General features: G+C 32.8%; 2 long non-coding RNA genes across 2 annotated transcripts; one reads left to right on the top strand and one right to left on the bottom strand.

The window, feature by feature from the left end:
• The first annotated feature begins 2,799 nt into the window (after positions 1-2,799).
• On the top strand, positions 2,800-5,377 carry LOC145952132 (uncharacterized). The gene is made up of 2 exons (XR_014429849.1): positions 2,800-4,257; positions 5,175-5,377. It is a non-coding gene; the product is annotated as an uncharacterized LOC145952132 (long non-coding RNA).
• A 133-nt stretch (positions 5,378-5,510) lies between these two features.
• On the bottom strand, positions 5,511-12,566 carry LOC145952130 (uncharacterized). Its single transcript, XR_014429847.1, has 3 exons — positions 11,688-12,566; positions 6,647-10,752; positions 5,511-5,717 (listed from the first exon to the last, which is right to left on the bottom strand). It is a non-coding gene; the product is annotated as an uncharacterized LOC145952130 (long non-coding RNA).
• Between the last annotated feature and the right edge of the window lie 552 nt (positions 12,567-13,118).

Here is a 13,118-nt window from a genome sequence, read left to right as displayed (position 1 = left end):
TGATATTTATTATCACTCTAATATATTTTTTTTAATATAGTTAATGCTTATTAAGTAATTATGTTGGGGTAGAGGGTGTCACATTTAGTGGTATCAGAGCAGGCCGATCCAATCGGCCGTGAGTTATGAGTCTACTATGCTTGTTTGGTAGATTAATAATGTGATGAGATGATTGATGTGCTAATGTGATGATTAATTATGTTCTTATTTATTTATTTGTATGTATTGTATTCTCAGGATTTGTCTGATAGACATGATATAAATTGATGATGCTATTTTTGATTGATCTTTTCATAATTGCTTATTTGTTTGATACTTTTTGCTTACGTAAGAAGTAGTGATTGAGTAGTATCACTCGTATGGTGAGCTTATGTACCAATAGTACGGACAAAGCCTTGATAATCAACTAGAAATTATTGAGACCTTAGATTTGGATGATTTTTCAATAGTTTACGGTTAATGGAAGTTAGGAATCTATAGTAGTAGTGGTTGAATCCAAGGAGGTTGTATTTGAGAATTGGAGTTTTGATATTTTGATGAGAGATTGGTACGTTCCTTGAGTGTTGGTGCTTGCATGTTAACTTTTATGGTTGAGGTAGTATGTGAATTTTATTCTCTAAGTCCTTTGTGAGCTGTTTTGGTCTAGGATTTGTAATGAAAAACTTGAATATGAGTTAAGGTGGGAAGGAGTGAATTTGAAATGGTTGAGGTATTTTGTGAAATGTTAGTACACTACTGCTTTATGATATGGGGATTATTTTCGTTGAAATTCTGTTGTGCTAGTATGAGTATCATATGACAGACTCAGATTTTGTGGTCTTCATGAGAATTGTGGCTTGGGATATTATTTTTCCAATGGAACTAGAATAAGATAAAACAGAGGTCTAGAACCTTAGTTATGACTACTTTGGTGATCAGAAGTTTAGTTATAAGAGCTGAATATACTTGAAATGATTTCTGAATTTTTAGTTAGGAAGGTGATCTTTTTGAAATCTTATGCCTTCATAAGAATTGTAGCTTATTCATTTACCTTTCGTTTGAGATAGGTTTGAGATCATTTGGATGAGTATAACTCTATGTGTCAGGTAGATATATGTTATCATGATATTTTTGAGATTTTAGGCATAACAAGGATAAAAATGGATTTGATGATGTTTTAAGGTCTGGTCACTGAAAGGTTGATTCAAATGATATGATTGGTTCATGGTGATAAATTCATACATATTTAGGGATGATATATGTGAAAGAGGTATTCTAATATGAATTGATATGCAAGTATGTGACCTTATGGATCAATTAGTGGATATTTGTGTGTTAATGAGAGGTTTTGACCTTAGGATGTGATACCATCATATTAGAGTTAAGTGTGAAGATATATCTAAGATAAACTTAGCTAGATTATGATTTTGATTGTATGAGGTGAGTGTTCTAGGCTATGTAATTTCTTGCGAAGGTATAACATAGAGCTATCTAAGGTAGAAGTTGTTCTTAAGTGAGAGATACCTAATTCAATTAGTAAAATTAAGAGTTTTCTTAGGATAATTTATAGGAGATTTATTAAGTAAATGTCTAAGGTAGCAGTTAGAGGTTTAGGCTACTCTCATTTCACTCGCCTCTACTACAGGAATCGCTTTTGCTTTCTTTTCCTCTAGCTACTAAGACGTTTCAGTTCACTAAGTTGTCGTTTGCCTACCCATGAATTCAACAGTAGTTTGAAAGGCTAACCCATATTAGGAATTTCTGGACCTATGTTTATTTTAAGTACCTAAAACATTTTATCGCTTACTTCTCTAGGTCGCTTAGTATTACCTTTGACTGGATTGACTAAGAAAAAGTTGCCTTTGTGTGCATAACAAAGGAGAAGGTAGTTTTCAAACTATTAAGGAAGAATTGGCTAGTGTTAATACTACTAGATGTTAACAAAGACTTTTGTGGTATATAGTTATGCTTCTAAAGATAGGATCAGGAAGAGTGTTGTGGCAAGAAGAAAGGTAGAAGCTTATGATTCTAGGCAACTGAAAATTCATGAGAGGAATTACTTTACCCATAACTTTGAGTTAGCAGTTTTAATATGAATACTAAGATTTGAAAACACTACGTATATGATTCTAAGCTTGAGGTATTTAGCGATCATAATAGCTTTAAATATCTATTAACCAAAAGAAATAGTTAGAATTCGTTGAGAAATAAGATTTTGATCTTATTGATTATTCGGCCAAGCCATTATGGCAACCGATGTTTTGAGTAGTAAACCTTTATATTTATCTTCCTTTATGATTAGAGAAATGGATTTTTTTAGATTACTCCTAGTAGTGTGAAACTAGGTATGACTTGAGTAACAAGTGAATTCTTGAAAGAAATTGGAAAAGCATAATTAGTTGATTCATTTGGTGATAAGATATGAGGCTATAAGATAAAGTGATGAATAAGAGTTTAACTTGGGTGTAAATGGAGTGGTGAAATTAGAGATCTGATATGTACATGTAGTGAACTTACGCTTAGGTGGTTAATCTTTAGAAATAATCTTAATATCGTGACAGACGCCTTAATTATGTTGATCTTTGATATATCACTTTTGATGATTTAAGGGTTGGATTTGATTGAAGAATTTAAGACTTATGATTGGTGTTTGAGATTATCCTTAGGAGCATTGAATTGATTATATTTAAAGTGACTAGTAAATTAATGGATAAGATTAGAGAAGCCTAGGAGTCAGATCCTTTCTTAGGGAATCAAATAGAGAAGATTGGTAGTAGTACGTATAATCATTTCTGAGTAGAATCAATATTATTTTAAGGAGCAAATTTGAATGCTAAGTAAACTTGAAAGGACATAAGAACTCTTCAAATTTATTTAGGAGTTACTAAAATGTATCAGAGTGGCGCAGCAGAAGCGTGATGGTCTAAGATGAGAATAGAAGTAGAGAAGTTGAATTAAGGTATGGAGAGTGAGTTTAAATTTGGAGTGGATGGAATTTTAAGATTTAAGGATAGGTTATACATTCATAGTGTGCTAGAGTTTAATAAAGCAATCCTAGAAGAAGGACATAAGAGTATTCTTAGTATCCATCCAGAAATCACTAAGATGTACCAAAATCTTAAAAAGATATTTTGGTGGCCTTAAGTGTAGAGAGGAATAGAGGATGGTGTGTACTCATATTTAGTATAGTATAAGTCTGAGACAAAACATCAGAAGCCTTTAGGACTTTTGTAGCCTTTAGATGTTCCTATTTGGAAATGAGATAATGTGTCTAGACCTTGTTGTGGGTTTTCCTAGGAAGTTTAGAAAGAATCTTGAACAAGTCATAGTCAAACCTCTTCGTTGCGGAAATTCGAGGACGAATTTCTTAAAAGGGGGGAAGTATTGTAACATCCCAATTTTCAAAATGGTAATTACTATTATTATTATTATTATTACATAGTATTTGGTCATAATTTGAGGATTATCTTTTATTTCAATTGTAGCTAATTTACACTCCATTTATGATTAATTGTAGGTTTTAGAAAGATAGGTGTGTTAATGGACTTAATTAAATAGTTGAAAAACTTTCTTTTTGTTAAAATCGTTTTCGCAGGGCTGACTGGCAAGCCTCGGTTTTTGGGGCATAACTCGGTCTGTGGTTGTCCAAATGATGCAAACTTTGTATCAATGGAAAGCTAAGAGAAAATAGTATAACTGTTATGAAGAAACCATTTTCAAATTCCTTCATCTACCATGTTAAATATTCTAAACACCGCAACAGCTTTGACTCACGCTGGCAGCCTGACTCCTATTCACTAAAACGGTCATATCTGGAGTTATACACCTCCTTTTTCGGTGATTTTAAAACGACTGAAAAGATAACAGCCACGGCTAAAACTTTCATGAAGACCACCTGACCAAATTCTGCCATCTAGAAGGTCTAAATCATCGTGCTTAAGAACGTGTCCACTAAATCATCCACCAGCACCACTAACTCATCCAATAACTCCACTAATTCTTCTGCCAACTCCACCAACTCCACTAATTCATTTCATATTACTCCACTAAGCCCATTTTACTTATATTTTAATGTGTTATGAAGGCTATAAATAGCCCTTCACTTCTCCATTGCAAACCATCCCTCAATTCTCATTCTCTCTTCTCTTCTACTCTCTCTCATTTCCTCTTCTTCTCTTTGAAGACCAAGAGGAATCCATAGGAGGAAGCTCTGGTCTATTTACAGTTCTGGTCCCTATCTAAGAAGAGAAGGTTCTGCTCAAGTTACTATTCATCCAGGTACGGGGGAAAAGGGGATTATTTATATGTAGAGTACATGAGGGAATTGGGTAGAGGAAGAATTTCTTAGGATTATGATTTTATAATTATTTTATTTGAAGAATCATTAGTTCTATTGAAATTATGTGTTGAGGTCTATAGATATGCCAAATTGTAGGAATAATGATCTGGGAAGAAAGAAGAAATCATAAGTGCTGTGAACTAGAATTTGGAATAATTATGAGTTTCACTGTTATATTAAATTGATTATCTTATTGATTATTATAATTTATGAATATTATTGCTATATTACTCGTTAAGAATGGATGATCTTGATGTGAATTGCTTGAGGGGTGTGTAAACCCTCATTTTGTTGGGCTTATCTGTTGTGTATGTGATGTGTATGTGATGTGGAATTATGTACGTGATGTGAATTTGAGTTATGAAATGAGAAGTGTGGAATGTGATTGAGATGTGAATGAGATGTGATTATGGTACTGATGACCAGGGGTGAGCACGACCCTAAGCTGATGGGTAGCGTGACCTTGGCACAGTATTATGTCAGGGGTGAGCACGGCCCTAGGCTACTAAAAAGGGTAGCGTGACCTTGGCACAGTGTTATGTCAGGGGTGAGCACGGCCCTAGGTTGGAAAAAGGGTAGCGTGACCTTGACATAGTGAAATTTGTGTGGATTATGAATGAATTGTAATGTTCAAGTGGATTGTGATGGATTGATGTAATTGTGAATTGAGATGTGAATATGATGAATGGTTGATAAATTATGATACACACACACACACACACATATATATATAGATAAATGCTTATGAATATTTTATTAAATAATGAGTTATTATGAGATTATATTGTGATGTGTTTGTATGTACTTTGCATATAGATATTTTCTTTTCTCACCGTATAAACTGTGGATATTTTAGGAGAAGAAGATCCAGCTACGAGTGGCATCTAGGATGCCAACAGTTAAAATTCTGGGAATGCTCTCATCGGGGCAGAGGATTTCTAGGATGAAATATTTATGTGTATTTGGCACTGTAATATTGTTTTGAAAACAATTTGTAAAACTCTTGTGTTTTATGTTTTATATCTCTATTAATGTGATTGTCGAATTTTTTTATGTGAACCCTTTTACCAAATAATTATAATCCCAGAAATAATTATAATTAAGAAGGTTAAATTTAAGACGTGGGACTTATATAAAAATTTATAATACATTTAAGAAGGTTAAATTTTCTAAGTTGGTAAAAGGGTTCACATAAAAAAATTCGACAATCACATTAATAGAGATATAAAACATAAAACACAAGAGTTTTACAAATTGTTTTCAAAACAATATTACAGTGCCAAATACACATAAATATTTCATCCTAGAAATCCTCTGCCCCGATGTCACACTATCAGAGCATTCCCAGAATTTTAATTGTTGGCATCCTAGAAGCCACTCGTAGCTGTATCTTCTTCTCCTAAAATATCCACAGTTTATACGGTGAGAAAAGAAAATATCTATATGCAAAGTACATACAAACACATCACAATATAATCTCATAATAACTCATTATTTAATAAAATATTCATAAGCATTTATCTATATATATATATATATATATATATATATATGTGTGTGTGTATCATAATTTATCAACCATTCATCATATTCACATCTCAATTCACAATTACATCAATCCATCACAATCCACTTGAACATTACAATTCATTCATAATCCACACAAATTTCACTATGTCAAGGTCACGCTACCCTTTTTCCAACCTAGGGCCGTGCTCACCCCTGACATAACACTGTGCCAAGGTCACGCTACCCTTTTTAGTAGCCTAGGGCCGTGCTCACCCCTGACATAATATTGTGCCAAGGTCACGCTACCCATCAGCTTAGGGTCGTGCTCACCCCTGGTCATCAGTACCATAATCACATCTCATTCACATCTCAATCACATTCCACACTTCTCATTTCATAACTCAAATTCACATCACGTACATAATTCCACATCACATACACATCACATACACAACAGATAAGCCCAACAAAATGAGGGTTTACACACCCCTCAAGCAATTCACATCAAGATCATCCATTCTTAACGAGTAATATAGCAATAATATTCATAAATTATAATAATCAATAAGATAATCAATTTAATATAACAGTGAAACTCATAATTATTCCAAATTCTAGTTCACAGCACTTATGATTTCTTCTTTCTTCCCAGATCATTATTCCTACAATTTGGCATATCTATAGACCTCAACACATAATTTCAATAGAACTAATGATTCTTCAAATAAAATAATTATAAAATCATAATCCTAAGAAATTCTTCCTCTACCCAATTCCCTCATGTACTCTACATATAAATAATCCCCTTTTCCCCCGTACCTGGATGAATAGTAACTTGAGCAAAACCTTCTCTTCTTAGATAGGGACCAGAACTGTAAATAGACCAGAGCTTCCTCCTATGGATTCCTCTTGGTCTTCAAAGAGAAGAAGAGGAAATGAGAGAGAGTAGAAGAGAAGAGAGAATGAGAATTGAGGGATGGTTTGCAATGGAGAAGTGAAGGGCTATTTATAGCCTTCATAACACATTAAAATATAAGTAAAATGGGCTTAGTGGAGTAATATGAAATGAATTAGTGGAGTTGGTGGAGTTGGCAGAAGAATTAGTGGAGTTATTGGATGAGTTAGTGGTGCTGGTGGATGATTTAGTGGACACGTTCTTAAGCACGATGATTTAGACCTTCTAGATGGCAGAATTTGGTCAGGTGGTCTTCATGAAAGGTTTAGCCGTGGCTGTTATCTTTTCAGTCGTTTTGGAATCACCGAAAAAGGAGATCTATAACTCCAGATATGACTGTTTTAGTGAACAGGGGTCAGGCTGCCAGCGTGAGTTAAATATGTTGCGGTTTTTAGAATATTCAACATGGTAGATGAAGGAATTTGAAAATGGTTTCTTCATAAAAGTTATAGTATTTTATCTTAGCTTTCTAGTGATATAAAGTTTGTATCATTTGGACAACCACAGACCGAGTTATGCCCCAAAAACCGAGGCTTGCCAGTCAGCCCAGCGAAAACGATTTTAACAAAAAGAAAGTTTACAACTATCTAATTAAGCCCAACAATATACATATGTTTCTAAAGCCTATAATTAAGCATAAATGGAATGTGAATTAGCTACAATTGAAGTAAAATATAATCACAAAATTATGACCAAATAATAATAATAATAATAATAATAATAATAGTAATAATAACCATTTTGAAAACTGGGATGTTACAATACTTCCCCCCTTTTAAGAAATTCGTCCTCGAATTTTTGAAACGAAGAGGTTTGACTATGACTCGTTCAAGATTCTTCTTAAATTTCCTTGGAAAATCCACAACAGAGTCTAGACATATTATTTCACTTCCAAACAGGAACATCTAAAGGCTACAAAAGTCCTAAAAGGCTTCTGATGTTCTGTCTCATACTTATACCATACTAAATATAAGTACATAATATCCTCTATTCCTCTCTTTACTTAAGGCCACCACGCTTCCGCTGCGCCACTCTGATGCACCTTAGTAGCTCTTAAAACTCCCTTTAAGATCATCTTTCTAATTTCAAGATTACTAAGCACCCAAATTTATTCTTGCACCTCAAAACAACATCAATTCCAATTTTTTTTTTTTTTTTTTTATTATAAATTTTAATCATATTCCTACTAATCTTTTCCACTTGGTTCACTAGAAAAGATTCTAATCTCATCCATTAATTCACTAGTTATTTTCAACCACAGTCAATTCAATGTTCCTAAAGGTAGTCTCACACATCAATCATAAGTCCCTAAATTCTCCAATCAAATCCAATCCTTAAATATATTAGTGATCATCGTAATCAAGGCATCTGTCATAATATTGATATTACTTCTATGATCATCTGTAAAGATCAAGCACCTAAGCATGTTATACATATCAAATCACTAATTTTACTGCTCCATCTTCAACCAATTCAAACCCCTATCCATCACCTTATTCTATATTCTCATATCTTGTTACCAATATGAATCAACTAATTGTATTTCTCCAATTTATCTCAATGATCCACTTGTTACTCGAGTCACACCTAGTTTTTCACCACTAGGAGTAATCTCACAAGTCAGACTTAAATCCCTAAAAAGATCCTTCTTTCTAATCATAAGGAAAAATATAAAGGTTTCCTACTCAAAACATTGGTTACCACAATGGCTTTGGCCAAATAACCAGTAAGATCAAAATCTTATTCCTTAAAAATTTCTAACTATCTCTTTTGGTCAATAGATATTTAAAACTCTTATGATCGCTAAATACCTCAAGCTTAGAATCATATAGGTAATGTCTTCAAATCAAGGTCATGGGTAAGGTAATTCCTTCTCATAAATTCTCAATTTTCTAGAATCATAAGCTACTTATCTGTTCCTTCTTGCATCCACACTCTATCCAATCTTATCTTAGAAACATAACTATGTTCCACAAAAGACTTACTAAAATCTAGTAGTATTAACACTAGTCAATCTTGCCTTAAGAGTTGGAACTACTCTCATACTTACTATCCCACATAAAGACAATACTCTTCTTAGTGAATGTAGTTAAGGGCAAAGCTATCTTAGAAATTCCTTCAATAAATCTCCAATAATAAGCTAACATCATAAAACTCTTATCTTCACTAATTGGCTTAGATATCTCCCCACTTAAATACAACTTCTACCTGAGACATATCCATGTTTACCTTAACTGGAATTTACAAGAACTAGAAAACTTATCTTATAAAATAATAAATAAATAAATCAATCAATCAATAAATAAGATAAAATAAAATAGTAATACTTAACATACAACCGTCTTGAATATATCTCCACCTTCAACTACAATATGATCATATCACACCCTAAGATCAATCTCACTAACCACACGACATTCACCAATTGATCCCTAAGGTAATCTATCCACATATCAACATACATGCTTACTAAATCATATTAGAATACCATCTTTAAACCTTCAAATATATCATCGATAAGCATGTACATGAACAAACTTTATCACATAGCATTATACAACCTTTAAACAACCTCTCAATCCTTATGCAAACACCCCAAAACAAAATCAATTCTTATCCTTGCATTGCCTAACGATTCAAAAATATCATGAAACCATACATATCCCTTCAACAATGTTTAAAGAAAATGATACCTAGAGAGTTATACTTATTCAAATGATCTCAAACCTATCTCAAAATAAAGATAAGAGAATAAGCTACAACTCCTACGAAGACATAGAATTCTAAAAAGATCATCTTCTTAGCTACAAATTTCAAAAACCGCAGCAGATATATTCAGTGCTTATAACTAGACCTTTGATCACCAAAGTAGCTATAACTAGAGTTCTATACCTCCGTTTTACCTGATTCCAGTTCCATTAGAAAGATAACGTCCAAAGCTACTACTTTTGTGAAGACCATAAAATCTGATTCTGTCAATATGATACTCATACATGCACAACAAAATTTTAACGAAAATAATCCCCATATTATACAGCAATAGTGTACTAACATTTCACAAAATACCTCAACCATTCCAAACTCACTCTTTTCCACCTTAAACTCATATTCAAGCTTTCCATTACAATCCTAGACCAAAACAGCTCACATATTTAGTGCAAAGGACTTAGAGAATAATATTCACATATTACCTAAACCATAAAAGTTAACATGAAGCACCAATACTCAAGGAACGTTTCAACCTCTCATCAAAATATCAAAACTCCAATTCTCAGATACAACCTCCTTGGATTCAATCGCTACTACTATAGATTCCTAAATTTCATTAATCGTAAACTTTTGACAATAATGTCTCTCCTAATTCTAAGGTCTCAATAGGCTTTATCCGTACTATTGGTACATAAGCTCACCATACGAGTGATACTACTCAACCACTACTTCTTACGTAAGCAAGAAGTATCAAACAAATAAGCAATTATGAAAAGAGCAATCAAAAATAGCATCATCAAATTATATCATGTCTATCAAACAAATCCTGAGAACACAATGCACACAACATAATCAATCATCATATTAGCACATCAATCAACTCATCACATTATTAATCTACCAAACAAGCATAGTAGACTCATAACTCACGGTCGATTAGATCGACTTGCTCTGATACCACTAAATGTGACACCCTTACTACCCCAACACATATATAAAAATTTATAATACATTTAAGAAGGTTAAATTTTCTAAGTTGGTAAAAGGGTTCACATAAAAAAATTCGACAATCACATTAATAGAGATATAAAACATAAAACACAAGAGTTTTACAAATTGTTTTCAAAACAATATTACAGTGCCAAATACACATAAATATTTCATCCTAGAAATCCTCTGCCCCGATGTCACACTATCAGAGCATTCCCAGAATTTTAATTGTTGGCATCCTAGAAGCCACTCGTAGCTGTATCTTCTTCTCCTAAAATATCCACAGTTTATACGGTGAGAAAAGAAAATATCTATATGCAAAGTACATACAAACACATCACAATATAATCTCATAATAACTCATTATTTAATAAAATATTCATAAGCATTTATCTATATATATATATATATATATATATATATATATATATATGTGTGTGTATCATAATTTATCAACCATTCATCATATTCACATCTCAATTCACAATTACATCAATCCATCACAATCCACTTGAACATTACAATTCATTCATAATCCACACAAATTTCACTATGTCAAGGTCACGCTACCCTTTTTCCAACCTAGGGTCGTGCTCACCCCTGACATAACACTGTGCCAAGGTCACGCTACCCTTTTTAGTAGCCTAGGGCCGTGCTCACCCCTGACATAATACTGTGCCAAGGTCACGCTACCCATCAGCTTAGGGTCGTGCTCACCCCTGGTCATCAGTACCATAATCACATCTCATTCACATCTCAATCACATTCCACACTTCTCATTTCATAACTCAAATTCACATCACGTACATAATTCCACATCACATACACATCACATACACAACAGATAAGCCCAACAAAATGAGGGTTTACACACCCCTCAAGCAATTCACATCAAGATCATCCATTCTTAACGAGTAATATAGCAATAATATTCATAAATTATAATAATCAATAAGATAATCAATTTAATATAACAGTGAAACTCATAATTATTCCAAATTCTAGTTCACAGCACTTATGATTTCTTCTTTCTTCCCAGATCATTATTCCTACAATTTGGCATATCTATAGACCTCAACACATAATTTCAATAGAACTAATGATTCTTCAAATAAAATAATTATAAAATCATAATCCTAAGAAATTCTTCCTCTACCCAATTCCCTCATGTACTCTACATATAAATAATCCCCTTTTCCCCCGTACCTGGATGAATAGTAACTTGAGCAAAACCTTCTCTTCTTAGATAGGGACCAGAACTGTAAATAGACCAGAGCTTCCTCCTATGGATTCCTCTTGGTCTTCAAAGAGAAGAAGAGGAAATGAGAGAGAGTAGAAGAGAAGAGAGAATGAGAATTGAGGGATGGTTTGCAATGGAGAAGTGAAGGGCTATTTATAGCCTTCATAACACATTAAAATATAAGTAAAATGGGCTTAGTGGAGTAATATGAAATGAATTAGTGGAGTTGGTGGAGTTGGCAGAAGAATTAGTGGAGTTATTGGATGAGTTAGTGGTGCTGGTGGATGATTTAGTGGACACGTTCTTAAGCACGATGATTTAGACCTTCTAGATGGCAGAATTTGGTCAGGTGGTCTTCATGAAAGGTTTAGCCGTGGCTGTTATCTTTTCAGTCGTTTTGGAATCACCGAAAAAGGAGATCTATAACTCCAGATATGACTGTTTTAGTGAACAGGGGTCAGGCTGCCAGCGTGAGTTAAATATGTTGCGGTTTTTAGAATATTCAACATGGTAGATGAAGGAATTTGAAAATGGTTTCTTCATAAAAGTTATAGTATTTTATCTTAGCTTTCTATTGATATAAAGTTTGTATCATTTGGACAACCACAGACCGAGTTATGCCCCAAAAACCGAGGCTTGCCAGTCAGCCCAGCGAAAACGATTTTAACAAAAAGAAAGTTTACAACTATCTAATTAAGCCCAACAATATACATATGTTTCTAAAGCCTATAATTAAGCATAAATGGAATGTGAATTAGCTACAATTGAAGTAAAATATAATCACAAAATTATGACCAAATAATAATAATAATAATAATAATAATAGTAATAATAACCATTTTGAAAACTGGGATGTTACAATAAGCGTAACACTCAACCATATAAATCAACTTGTAAGGTAAGTGTTGACCCAATTTATATACTCTTTAATTGCTTTATTTTCAATAAATGTGGGACTTGAAATTTTTTTAAAATATTAAACTTATAAATTTAAATATATATTTTTTATTTTTCCTGCAGATTAAAATTTGTAGGAAAATCTGCAGGAAAAGTTACCTGCAAATTTTTTCTACCATTGAGTAAACATTACTTGCAAATTTATTTTTGCAAGAAACAAAATAAAATTCTTACAATATTTTCTGCAAAATTATACCATGGAAAATATTTTTTTATGATTATTAAAATTGTAGGAAAATTTGTAAGAAATATCTGTAAATTAATTTTCGCAAAAAATTTCTGCGAATATTTTTTTGCAGGAAAATTCACAAAAAATTTATGCGAATATTTTTTTGCAAGAAAATTTGTAAAAAATTTCTACGAATATTTTTTTGCAGAAAAATTTGCAAGAAAATGACATTTTTCTACTAGTGACACTTAATTATTTAAAAGCTTTTATA

The sequence above is a fragment of the Cajanus cajan genome, chromosome 1, assembly GCF_000230855.2.
Source record: "Cajanus cajan strain Asha chromosome 1, NIPB_CcT2T_4, whole genome shotgun sequence".
Taxonomy (NCBI): Eukaryota; Viridiplantae; Streptophyta; class Magnoliopsida; order Fabales; family Fabaceae; genus Cajanus; species Cajanus cajan.
This window is presented reverse-complemented; position numbering and strand designations above follow the sequence as displayed.